This window comes from Zootoca vivipara, chromosome 1 (assembly GCF_965207765.1).
Source record: "Zootoca vivipara chromosome 1, rZooViv2.hap1.1, whole genome shotgun sequence".
Lineage (NCBI taxonomy): Eukaryota > Metazoa > Chordata > Lepidosauria > Squamata > Lacertidae > Zootoca > Zootoca vivipara.
In genome coordinates, this window is record NC_142582.1 from 26,930,359 (window position 1) to 26,944,207 (window position 13,849).

General features: G+C 40.6%; 1 protein-coding gene across 4 annotated transcripts in view; it reads left to right on the forward strand.

Moving 5' to 3' along the window:
* COBLL1 (cordon-bleu WH2 repeat protein like 1) overlaps positions 1-13,849 on the forward strand; it is an 85,520-nt gene that overhangs the window by 12,362 nt on the left and 59,309 nt on the right. The gene's annotated exons all lie outside the window — the stretch shown is intronic.

Below are 13,849 nucleotides of genomic sequence, written 5' to 3' on the forward strand. Positions count from 1 at the left end.
TTAGCTGAGTACTGACTACAGTGACTGGGAGTTGCTCTCTGGGGTTTGAGACAAGAGTGCTATTTGGAGATGACAGGGATTTTTACCTTGGGCCTCTTGATTTTAAAGCGTATACTCTACCACTGATGTATGGCCTATCAGCTGAAATCGCTGCTGTGAATTCATTGACAATCATAAACATTGGTGTCACACATCCAGGCCGCATCAGCTCACCATCATACGTATTTATTTACTCATGAGAATTGGTGGTCTTGTTGAAAGATGAGTCAAAATGTGTGTTACAGAGGACCAGGCTTGTGGTTCTTCTGTTTCTCTCATTTCCAAGTGGTATTGTAGCAGTGGCCCTGCAGCAGTATTGTACAGAAATAGTTGCCACCAAGGTAAAGCCTGATGTGTCTTTTGTCTGTCCAGCTTTATTTCAAGTGGGTTGATGTGCAAAATTGTAAAAAGAGGTGGATATGAGATTTGGAGATTAAACGCTGCAGCTTTATTAAAATAACCGAAATTAGAAATAAATAGTAGGATGAGCAAAGATGGGAGTAATTAAGCTACCTGCACTTGCCAGGGGAACTGGTATGACTGTGCAGCCACAAACAGCCAGGGCTCAAGCCTGAGCCTCCTAAATAGCACCCATGGGCTAATCTGTAAGGAGGTGAGTAGCAGATAAACACATAGCAGCTGGCTAGCTCTGCTGAGTAATGCCTGCCCAGGCCCTACCCCAGAGCCACAGAGCACCATGTAATCCTTACAGTAGTTGCAGAAGCAGGAGTTGCCACCATGATAATATATATAGAATACAGAAATAAGACAACCAGGGTCCTAACTGTATTTGTGCTACCTGGACAGTAGCACAAATATGGTGCTGATAACTATCCTTGACTGCAAGTAAATACAAAACTAGGGTCCTATTCCTGTACTCTTAGATTTATTTAGAACAGGGGTCAGCAAACTTTTTCAGCAGGGGGCCGGTCCACCGTCCCTCAGACCTTGTGGGGGGCCGGACTGTAGTTTGAATTTTTTTAAAAAACGAATTCCTATGCCCCACAAATAACCCAGAGATGCATTTTAAATAAAAGGACACATTCTACTCATGTACAAACACCAGGCAGGCCCCACAAATAACCCAGAGATGCATTTTAAATAAAAGGACACATTCTACTCATGTAAAAACATGCTGATTCCGAGATCATCCGCGGGCCGGATTTAGAAGGCGATTGGGCCGCATCTGGCCCCCGGGCCTTAGTTTGGGAACCCCTGATTTAGAAACACAAAGACTATGCTAACTAAATTTACTTGCGTTTCAAAATTCTGCTCTCTGTTTATCAGAATGGCCAAACACTATGAAGCCGAGGTTCTTACTGGAATATTAATAAGCCTTAACATTCTCTTCCCTTCTGGTTGTGCAAGTATTAAAAATCATTCTCCTGATATTGCTCTTCCAGTCCTTAATAGTGCAGATGTCTTACTGTGCCTGTGAATAAATACTACAAATCACAGGAACGTTACAAGCTTGAGAAATACTCTTCTTTTTCTTGGGATGAAAAGGAACACACCCAAAAATTACCTGACATAAAAACCCACTCTGGCCTCTCTCTCTATTTATAGTGGTGTAGTCCTTGGTTTTTAATTCTTTTCCATCCTCCAAACAGCCAGCTCTTCATTCTGCAGTTCCTTACACTGAAAAGCAGCCAAGAAAAGCACAGGAGAGGGAGGTGGTTGTGGTTGTGGAACGATTTCCAGCTTGCCAAAACTCAACCTAGAGCAAATTTGTTTATGGCATAGTTGTGTAAACCATTGGGAATCGCGTTCATGGAACAGCTGAAAGAATCACCCTTTGCAATATTGCCGGCTGGTAAAGGATAGGCTTTGTGTAGTGTATAGGCAGGGCTTGAATAGTTTACTCAACACCAACAGGTTGGGTTCCCAGAAGAAAGTGCACTTTTGTTGTGACAGCTCAGAGGCTTCCCTCCTTCCTCCTTCTCATTATACAACTAGTCATTACTCTGATGCAGTCATAGAAACTCTGCTTGCTTTCAGAAGGTAAGTAGCTGGGATTTTGTTGGTGTAGTCAGTGCTATCCTTTCAGAGTGAAGACTGCAATAACAACAATACTTTTAAATTATGTTCTGTCCACTGATGAAGTACTGTTGCATATTCATCAAAGATGCCACTTTGAGTTCCTTCAGAATGGAACCAGATCTTTAAAACGTGTAAATTGATGCCTTATATTGATAATCCCCAAAGCATCTTGAGAGTTTGCATTTTCCGTCCTGCTTTTAGGAAACAGAGATATTACTTCACTGGGCACAAATTTAATACAGTAATATACATATGGGTATGCACTGTATTTAAATATTTTATACTGTACCTGATTGGCTGCTTCAGTTCTATTGTGGCCTTTTGTTTAAAATATTGCTCGCCTCTGATTTGGTGATTGAAAACTGATGTGGAAACTTGTGAAATATTTGCTGTTGGGTAAACAAAGGTTAATGTAGTCCTGAAATTATTTCCTAGAATCATAGAATGGTAGAATTGGAAGGTGCCACAAGAGTCTTCAAGTCCCAACAACCCGCAGTGCGGGAATCTTTTGCCCAATAGGGGCTCGAACCCGCGGCCCTCAGATTAAGAGTACTGTGCTCTACAGACTTATTTGACTTTCTCTGCCTACTGATTTAACAGTGAGCTTCTTCAGCCAGGGAAAATGAAAGTGGTTGTTAAACAAAAATTTAAAATGCATCGGTAAAATTAGTAGCTGACTGGTATTCTGTAAACAGCCTTAGGGGCCAACATACTGGCACTGTGTCAGATACTGGTTCGCTAATTGCACTTTTGGTGTTGGTTACGCAGCTAACACCATTCGTTGTGACCTGGTTTCTGGTATGTCAAAAGTTGGCATTTTGGAAAATTTCACACTCATGTATATGAGTTTTTAAATATTTAAATTGGATAAAGCCCTTTAAAATTTAAAAACCAGACATCTGAACTTCTGATGCGAAGCAGATGGCTTTATTTCAACATTTTGTTGTCACATTGCATCCACTTAGATTGTTTAGCTATGTCCTGATTTCTTTCTTTCCTTTTTTTTTCTTTTTGCAAAAGATTGAAGATAAAATCCAGATGCTTCTCAGATAATGCCAACGGATGTTTCTTTCACTGGTATTTTAGAGTAGCCCATCTTTTAGGGTTTGGTGTATTGGAAACAGTGCAGCAGACTGGCGTGACCCAGAGATTTGGAAGAAGCCAAAACATTAAGTAAAATATTTGCATTAACAGGCTACTACTCATTTGGGTGACTTATCAAATTATTCCCGTGGTTACAAATGCAAATGTCATGTTAATGAAAGGTCATCCACAAAACATGTTTAGAAATGGACCTATTTGCTGAAGCTGATTTTTTAAAAAAGCAAATCGACTTGACTTATGGGATTGTATTTGGAAAAAGTGGCATGGATTACTTGCTCCAACAAAACGTATTTGTTCACATGAATCAATCCTGTATCAGTAATCCAGTGTTTCCCAACCAGTGTGCCTCCAGGTGTTTTGGGACTACAACTCCCATCATTCCTGACCACTGGTCTTGCTAGCTAGGGATGATGGGAGTTGTAGTCCCAAAACATCTGGAGGCACACTGGTTGGGAAACACTGCAGTAATCAATCATCATACTGTTCTTTGCTGCTGTCAACAGCAAGGATGATATGGGTTAAACTAGAACCTGGTTTAGGGGGAAAAAAACCTGTCACAGTTAGGTAAATATTGTGTTTCATTGAACCTGTATATTGGTGACAACTGTGGAATGTTGCTAAGAGTTTAGGAGTGGTTTTTGTTGGGTAAGCTAACATGCCCTGCTGGCCTGGTTGCCAAATCATTGGTATCGCTACAGTTACTGCTTATCATAGCTGGCTCTCAGAACGGAGATTAAAATCATGACCCAGTTTCAGTCTGTGGTCTGAGAGCAAACTATGGCCTGCTTTGCATGTCTCGTTAAATAATAGTTAACAACAAACCATGGTTAAATGTTGAATGCACAGTCTGTTGGTGCATACTGTTAAAAGGGTTCTTGCTCCCAAGTGGCCCCTCTTCATGCTGTGGGCAAGTTGCCAGGAAACAAACTAGAGTCCGGCTTGCTGTGATGTCTCTCTAAATAAACCATGTTGACCATGCACAAGCACATTGCTTATTCACACGAAACAATAGTTTGTTTTTAACTGTGGCATAATGCCATTTGGAAACTGAGTTGGTGTAGACTGTCAGCAGTTGTTCCATATCTGGAGTGGATGGATAGAAGAATACTTTGTGGATATTTCTGTTTCTTAAACAGGACGGCATAAGAATGGTATGCGCCCATAAATCGCTGTACAGTGGCACACTTTAATACTTCGGTTCCATGTGTATAATATGACCCACTCTTTGGCTTTGCGTTTTGCAGCGGGGGAGTAGCTGAGACGCAGAAATAGCTGAGAACAATTTTTTTTTTTAAGTGGAATTATTGGTGGACGGAGCCAAGAGAGAGGGTGATGTTGGGACGCATGTGTGTCATGTCTCCATTCCAGAAAATAGTTGGAAGAGAGTTGCATAAGGTCCTTCTCACTGGCTAGCATTTTAATAGAAAAGAAAGAAACTCTTTTATTAGTGAAATCGCAACTCGTTATATATATTTTTACGGAATAGTATATTGGTTGCTTTATATGTAATGAAAATAATACTACCTACATGCACACAAATGCAGACATACATTATTTTTAACTCTGGTTAGACAGCGTCTTTTTTTGGGGGGGGGAAGTGTTCATAAATAAATGTAAAGTTCCTACATTCATCTTAATTCTTAACTATGTGAGATAGACGAAGCTGCTGGCATGCTTAAAGGATGTACATTCTGAGCAGGCTGTCAAACTGCACTGTCCATTGTGCACACTGCCCCCTTCTTCGTTCCATTATTGTTTTTACCTGTTCGTTTCGTTTCAGCTTATCCTTTGTTACCTTAGTGCTGATACCTTTTATGCACATGTGTTGCTTTCTTGCAAGACTTTAGGTTTGGCTTCTTCTTCTTTTTGCCTTGAAAGATGGATGGTTCAGTGGTAAGATGAGGTTGTTGTTGTTGTTGTTGTTTAGTCGTGTCCAACTCTTTGCGTGTGGAGGTCCCCAAACCACCCTTAAATAAATCACAACGTACACAGAATTAAGTTTTTATGGTTTTTGGCTTGAATTTGGCCACAACTTTATTAAATCCAAAACAATGTGAGTGGTTGCGTAGGCATTGGTTCCCAACTGTCACCTAAGGACAGAACTAATAATAGAATAACAAACTTGCCTTGTCAACACGGGGAAATCCCCATAGGGAGAGACGGGGACCGGGTGTACAGAACTCTCCCCTCTCCCTTCAGGCTCCCAGAGGCTTCAATATGCCGTCCCGGCCCCTGCCTAGGGGTTACGGACACAGCATAGAGCCACTGTATTCCTGACCAGGATTTCCCCACCACTCAGGCATAAACTTGGGGCCCACTAATCTTTAAGACCCTTAATACAAACAACATAACCAATGCCTAACCGCCAACCTTACAAGTTGTGACTATTTGCTATGCAGTAGGCGAAAACCCAAATGGCACCAGCCAATCAGCCAGATGGGAAAAATTCCTACCGGCCCCTGAATACAGGCGACCAAGAAAAGTCATAGCAATGTCAACACAGAGGCCTAAAAACAGGGAGGGAGGGTGGGGATCAAAACGCAGCCAAAGAGCAGGGTAAGAAAAAATCCAACGTTCCCACTTATATACCCCCAAAGTTTGATCTTCAAAACGTTACATACAAATATGCCCAACAACAGTCCCTATCCAATCAACAGTGGCCACTCATGCCCCCACCTTTGCACGAAGTGTGGTTTGCCAGCCCCCACCGCAAATCGTGCTCTCTGTAATGGAGAACCCGTCTTATGACCCCATGGACCAGAGCATGCCAGGCACTCCTGTCTTCCACTGCCTCCTGCAGTTTGGTTAAACTCAAATTAGTAGCTTCGAGAACATTGTCCAACCATCTCGTCCTTTGTCGTCCCCTTCTCCTTGTGCCCTCAGTCTTTCCCAACATCAGGGTCTTTTCCAGGGAGTCTTCTCTTCTCATGATGTGGCCAAAGTACTGGAGCCTCAGCTTCAGGATCTGTCCTTCCAGTGAGCACTCGGGGCTGATTTCCTTAAGAATGGATAGGTTTGATCATCTTGCAGTCCATAGGACTCTCAAGAGTCTCCTCCAGCACCATAATTCAAAAGCATCCATTTTTTGGCGATCAGCCTTCTTTATGGTCCAGCTCTCACTTCCATACATCACTACTGGGAAAACCATAGCTTTATCTATACGGACCTTTGTTGGCAAGTGATGTCTCTGCTTTTTAAGATGCTGTCTAGGTTTGTCATCGCTTTTCTCCCAAGAAGCAGGTGTCTTTTAGTTTTGTGACTGCTGTCACCATCTGCAGTGATTATGGAGCCCAAGAAAGTAAATCTCTCACTGCCTCCATTTCTTCCCCTTTGCCAGGAGGTGATGGGACCAGCGGCCATGATCTTAGTTTTTTATGTTGAAAGATGAGGTTATGAAGTGATAAAATTTGTGCAAGGTCAGAAACACTGTCTTCTTTCCTCCCAAAAGAAATTAGGATAATGAATTACTGAGATATATGTAGTGGATGGAAGTGCACTTTGATCTGTCATTCACCACCCAGGCCTAATAATAGAGGAAGTGGCAAATGGATGCGAAGAGGGGAGGGTACAATAAGTTTGTCCAAATGAATCAGAGGATTTTGTTTTGTTTAATGGCAGAACACAGGAGAAGGGGAGCAGATTAGATGGCGTGGTGTGGGCTTCCCTACCTCCACAGATCTTGTGATTTTTAGAAGAAATGAACACACCATCACATTAGAAGGAAACATTTTTTGTGTGTTTAGGGGCGGGAGGGGGGGGGAGTACATTCCACGTAAGTAGAACTGGAATTAGCAGCTCAGCAACTAACACTCCCCAAAATAAAATACTTGCCATGTTGGAGAGTGAAGACTGGAAAGGGTTTGTGGAAACAGTGATACACAAAGCATGCATACTAATTACATAGCTGCATTTACAGGAGGAAAACAGGATGCTGATTCCGTGTTTTTTAAAAAACAAACAAACCCTTACAGTATAAATGAAAGGATGTGTTTCTATTTATAGAAGGAAGTGTTAGACGTTTTGGTCAACTGTATTGCATTGAGTAATAGTAAGTCACCATATTTATTGAGGACATGTTCCTCCTTGGTTTTTTTTTTAAGTGTGGTCTGCTGAGTTTTTCCACAGTGTCTTACTTTCCCACCTTTTTAACGATGACTTGCTCCTGTAATTCCTTAAAATTATAAATGAAAAGATTTGTCTAATAATGTATGTATAGGAGTTTGCTATATACATTGTCTTAAGACTTAAAATCCCACCAAGAGTGATTTTAAAACTTCGCTGTATTTTCTTTTAAATGTTTCCAGCAGGCTTTCTATTAGAAAACACACAAAAAACGATTTACAATCATTAGTATCATATTTAAAAGTCACAATTGTAAAAAGCAAAACAAAAACAAAAAAACCCCAACCCTGTGATATTGAAGATTAAGGATTGGGGAGAAATTAGGTTCAGTTTGCATTTAAAAGTAACCCCCCCCAATTCTCCCTTCCCAAAATGATATGCAAACACAGCCATCATTTGACGTTCCATTCACTCTCCTCCAGATTTTGCAATTAAATTCTCCAACCAAATCATATGTACACAAATGCATATACCAGGGGGGAGTGTGCACAAATGTGTATACCTACTTGAAAAATGAGAGTACATGGGGAAATTGCATATAATAATGTATCGGGAGACATAGGCACTGAAGGGTTGATTATTTTTGCACATCAGAATTTTTTTTTTATTAAAAAAAACCCCCAACACCTCAGACTGATGTGCAAATGTGGAGAACTGAGCTTAAGATTGGAATAATGAGAAATCGAGGGAATCTGAAATTGCTCTATTGAGGACAACCTGTATAGAATATTTATGCAGACGGAACAGACTCCCATTACTTTCAGAAAAATAAAACAAAGTGCTAGTTATTTAATCATCTCCCCTACCAGCTACAATTCTTTTCTTTTTTTTTAGAGAACTTTGTTATATTTTTTAGTCTAGTCCTTATGCTAGATCTATACATGCAGCAAAATATGTGCAAGTACGCACATATTCATTGTTCATTTTTTAAAACCCCTTGCAGGTGGAAAAGAGCACAGTCATGTGCAGTGATGTTGGGATTTGTAGTACTACCTGTTTCTTTTCTGTACTAGTTTTTTGCTTGCAAGGTTTTCTAAACTTAAATAAAAGGGGGAATATCACAGCATGAGGTTCTTCCTCCTCCAGTTTGAAGTGGGGGTGTCCATTTTGTATTAGGGTTGCTAACCAACCGGGGGAGGGGGGGGAAATCCCTGTCCAGCAGGTTTTGTTAGCCTCTAGGCTAGTTGCCAACATTTTTACTGCATAATAAGGCAGAATTTTGGACTTCTTTCCATAATTCTTTGAGTGCTGTGTGTGTGTTTTGAGTGGAAAGCAGCTGCATGATTTCCATTTTAATTTGCTCCAATCTCCACTCATTATTTTTTCTTCTTCACATGTTCCTCCATGAGAAGACTGCAGAACACATCTGTTTGGGACATAGGAAGCTGCCTTATACTGAGCCATACCATTGGTCCATCTAGCTCAGCAGAGTCTGCACTGACCACCAGCAGCTCACCAGGGTCCCAGAAAGGGAACATTCCCAGCCCTGCCTGGAGATGCCTAGGATTTTACCTGGTCCCTTCTGCATGCAAGACACATGCTCTATCATTGAACTGTAGTCTTTCCCGTCAAGGCTATGGGCTTCCTCCATAGGTTTTCCTTAGTGTAGCACTGTGGGGAGGTGCGGTAGCTCTGTGGTAGCTTGCATGCTTCACATCCAAAAGGTCCCATGTTTAATCCAGCAGACCAAAGGGCTCGGTTTGCAGGTGATATGGAAGAATCTCTTCCAGTTAGAGTAGACCAGGGTTTCCCAAACTTGGGTCTCCAGCTGTTGTCGGACTACAACTCCCACCATCCCTAGCTAGCAGGGCTAGTGATCAGGGATATTGGGAATTGTAGTCCAAAAACAGCTCAAGTCTGGGAAACCCAAGAGAAGACAACGCTAAACTAGATGAACAAACAGTCTGACCTGGTACAAAAGCACAGCTTCCCATGTTCCCAGCACCGAAATGCAACTAGGAACAGCACAGTTTGCTCTTGTTATTTAACCCTTGGCATCTTCAGTGGCAAGGATCAAGTGGCGAGCGATGAGAAGGCTCTCTGCCTAAGAACTCGAAGTGCTCCTAACAGTTAGAATAATAATAGGATAGGATAATACAGGACAATACAGGATAATACAGAATAGGATAATACAGGACTAGGTGGACCAAACACTTTCTGTGTGCATATACATACATGGAAATAGGCCATTGCATTCTGCCAAGAAGCACCATCGTTTTGGTTCTCGAGACTTCCTGATTGATAGCTGCACATGCGCAGACTGTCCAGTGGTGGTGATGATGGGGGCATTGCCATATTTTCCGTTGTGTCCTGAGATGGGTCTTTATTCTGCTGGATCAGGAAAGCAGGATGCAAAGGATGCTGATCAGGAACTGTAGCTTCCTTCAGGGGAGGAAGTCCTAGGATGGTCCTTGGCCACCACTTCCCTTTGCTAAAGTTGCTCATGTCACCTCTGCGCAGCTGCAAGATTGGATTTGGGCCCCAGCTATCTTGGTCTCAAGCCCTTTGTAGTTTGGCTATGGCTCTGCTTCATCCACCTGCCCTCCTCGCCCCCTTTGCTATTGGAAATTTTAAAAAATGGTTATAACTTTCTTTAGAGATGAAAGTAGATTAAATCTTCATAGTACAATAGTCCTTGTGGATAAAACCTGCCAGATTATAGATATCTGGGGCATTTGTGCTGGACACATTATTATTTATTATTATTATTATTATTAATTTTAAGGAAACATATAACTTTTTTTTAAAAAAACATTTTTTTGAGGCAAACATGAAAATTGCAGGCAGGATCACATAGTTTACATTGCTTACAGATTTCAAAAATACTAAGTGATTTAGAAATGCTTTTAAGCAAACAAACAAGCTATTGTAAATGTTTATTTTAAGGGTAGTTTTCTCCGGCCATGCAATAACTTTAACAACAACAACAAACAAAAAAACCCCACGTGCAACTGAACCACGTTGTTAACAAGGCCAATCTTGTGATTACAAAACGATAATGATTTTAACTTAATATCTGCCCATCACTCTGTGGGCTACAACAATTTAAAATTCATCATTGAAAACAGTTTTCAAAACTCAATTACAAAAAAAAGTTCAATGAATAAAAATAGGCTTGGTCCTGAAAATATGCATCTCTGTTTTCAAAAGTCAGGGTAAAGAGCCTTGGAGTTGGAAACCGTGTTTGGCAATTTAATTCATTTCTCTGTCTATTTTCAAAATCTAAAACTGTATGTGCTACGGGCAAATAAGCTGTGGGAAACACCCTTTTGGCATGGACATTCAGTGGACAGAGTTTTCCACTTGAAACATCTGTGTGAGTCAGCTTTAAATAGGCATGAGGAAGAATTCTTATTCCTTTTATGATCACGCTATATTTGCATAATTTGAAGCTGCTCCTTGTCAGACATTTGGTTTGCATTTATCTGCTGTTCATCTTCAAAAACATCATCTGCTTTAGAATACAAACTGAGCAGAACAGCAGCTTATCACATATTTAGCTTCTGGATAATGTGGCCTGAATAGCCTTTCACCATGGTGTTTAAAAATAAAAGAAAACCATATGTCCATTTAAAGTGCCATTCAAAATAAGATTTTACATTTTTTTTCCTTTCTGTGGCAGAAAATGAACGCTCGTGATTTTCTGCATACAAAATGCCACCTCCTGGCTCAAATCTTGCTCTTGAACAGCTTACCAATCATTAGTTCTGCATAAAATTTATCTTCGTTCCGGTTACAGAATAAGTATTGTGTGTTCTTCAAAAGAACACAATAGTTTACAACAACTGGGTTTAGTCTATTATTTCTGTTCCTTCTCACCCATTTGTTATTTGCTGCAACATTTGCCAGCCCTCTCTGTAGGCTATGTCACAGGGAAATGAGAGGGGCCACTATATTCTTAACCTGGTAAAATGGCTGGGGATGAGCATAGAGCTCAGTAGGGATAGCTCTTCATGTGTGAGATCGCAGGTGTAATTCCTGATAATTGCTGTTAAATAGGATCAGGTAACATGGCTGAAAGAGACCTTGGAGAGCTTGGGCCAACCTGAATAGAACTGGGATGGGTGTCTTGTGGCTGTCCAAAAGTTGTTGGACTCCAGTTCCCATCAGCCTCAGCCAGTATAGCCAATGGACAAGGATAATGGTGGTTGTAGTGTAACAACATCTGGAGGGTCAAAGGTTTCCCATCTTAGAATAGACAATACTAATGGTCTATCTCAAAACAAGTAAGTAGGTATAACCTTTTTGTTTACTTCTTGTTTCTTTGATGTTTAAGAAGTTCTGGGAATATCCATTAATATTTGTAGCTACATACAGCGGGTGGGGTTTGGTTTCAGATTGTAGATGTTCCCCGGGATATCAGTAGAACTCTGGGCAAATATTTAGTGAAACATTATCTGTTGTATATAATTTCTTTAATTCCTCAGGGTTAAAATGGAAAGAGAACTTAATCAGTGAGAAACAAAAGGAATTGCACAAGATCCCAAACAAAGGCTTTATTTACATATTATATTAAGCTATAGGTTTCGGTTGTTTATTTGAAGGATTTACTTGCTGTCCATCAGCACAGATACCAACCAGGGTGGCACCCAGCATAAAACAAAATATAGATACGTAACTGTAGAACCAGCTAATCAAAAACAGGCAGCTAAAAAAAAAAAAGCCAAGCTTACAAACGCGTAAAATTCACGGGCAAACAAGTTTGGTTGTATCTGACTAAGCCATTCTCTGAGTTGGGCCCATTGACTTTTGTTAGTCAAGTCACTGGTTTCGGTACGTCTATCCCGAGTGCAACTTAATTAACACAACCAACAAATGTTAACTTGGTGCTGAAATGATAACAATGTTGGCACTTATTGTGCTTGTAAGGAGAGGGCATTCTGCAAGTGGGGCACCACCATGGAGAAAGCTTATCGCCACATACGAGTAACAATATTCCCCTAATAGTGCAGTGTAGAAGAGATTTTCATTTGTTCACCACCCAAGCAGGAACGAGCCACTTTAACCTTGGGCTCACATTCCCATGTCCATTTCTAGTGCAGTCAAGAGAATGAGTTTTGTTCCGTGAACCGCCCTGAGACTTCCGCGTATATGGCAGTATATAAATTCAATAAATAAATAAAACAAGTTTGGAAGCTTCAATTTCTGCTTCATCACATCTTGCTGTGTTGCCTGCACAAAGGGTTGTGTTGAATCTTTAAGACAGCATTAGGACCGTACCTAGATTTAGAAGCTGGCTTGTTTGAAACTTGCTGTAGTGAAACTGTGGGGTTGTTTAAAATTGTTTTTGAACGTTATACGTTACTTTGTAGTTTGTATTTGTGGGCTGGGGTATTGTTTAGGGACTTGTCGGAGAATGTATTTTATTAGTTTTTAATTAGTTTTTAATGTATTTATTAGTTTGTGTTCATTTGTGTTGCTGTTTTAATTATTTTTTGTTATGCAATTTGTAGCTTTTTGTTGTAACCTACGGGTATACAAATTTAAATAAATAAATAAAATAAAACAAATATGAAAATCTATCACCTGACAAACTACTGTGAGGGAGCTTTCATCTGTGCTGCTTTTTGCGGTTTTGTTTGCCATGTCACAATGCCCAGAAGAAGTTCAGTGGTGATAACTTTGGGAGGAACCATTATTTAGTCTTTAAGATGTCCTGGGTTCTCCTTCTCATGGGAATCCCCTTCCAAACCAGGCAGGAAAAAAAAATATATGTGATGCACCCACACAGAATATTAATGCCTACTGGAAATTCCACATTATTGCCAAAGGAATATGGCACACACTTAACTGTTAAAACTTCCTTTCTATTGCATGTTTTTAGTTTCTGAGCTTTCTTTCATAGGAAAGTAATCAGACTTACAGTTTGAAAGGAGGGTAACACAGATCTCGGAGAAATAAGTATTCCTTTAAGGAAGCATTTAAGGATGTATGGAAGTTATAGAACAAAATCATGAATTGGTGGGCAACAAGAGAAAGGCTTGGTATACTTATAGTTGTCATGCAGGAATCTGATGCAATTGTCATGCAGGAAGCTCTATTTTTAGTAAGTGCTGTGTGATTCTGCCAAAAAAAGAAATAATGCCTCAAGATTGTCCAGCATCTGGGATGGTCTTAATTGAAACAAATGGTACTCTAAAAGTGGCAAATGGCAATGAGTCCCTGACAACTTTGCCTGATGTGTCTCAAGTCAAAATATCATGTGGTCCTACAGCCTTTGTCTGCATTGTTTTTGTTCGTTTTTACAATGGGAAGAATGGGAGCATGTTAAAGGAGATTTGCCAGTAATGGTGTGATACAGTTAGTCTGGTAACACTACTTCTGAAGATTTTCATTGTACTGATTTATCAAATCCTATTCATTGCAAATGAGCACAGGTTGGTTGCTAGGGGTGCAATTGGTGTTGCTTGTTGGCATCTATCCATCTCTTGGGAGACAATGTGCGCCTTTGGGGGAGAAGGCAAGCTGTTGGATGGTTGCAGCGCTTGCTGTGGCTGTAGAGACCAATGCAGGAGAGACATGTTTTGTTGCAGCTGGGGCAGAT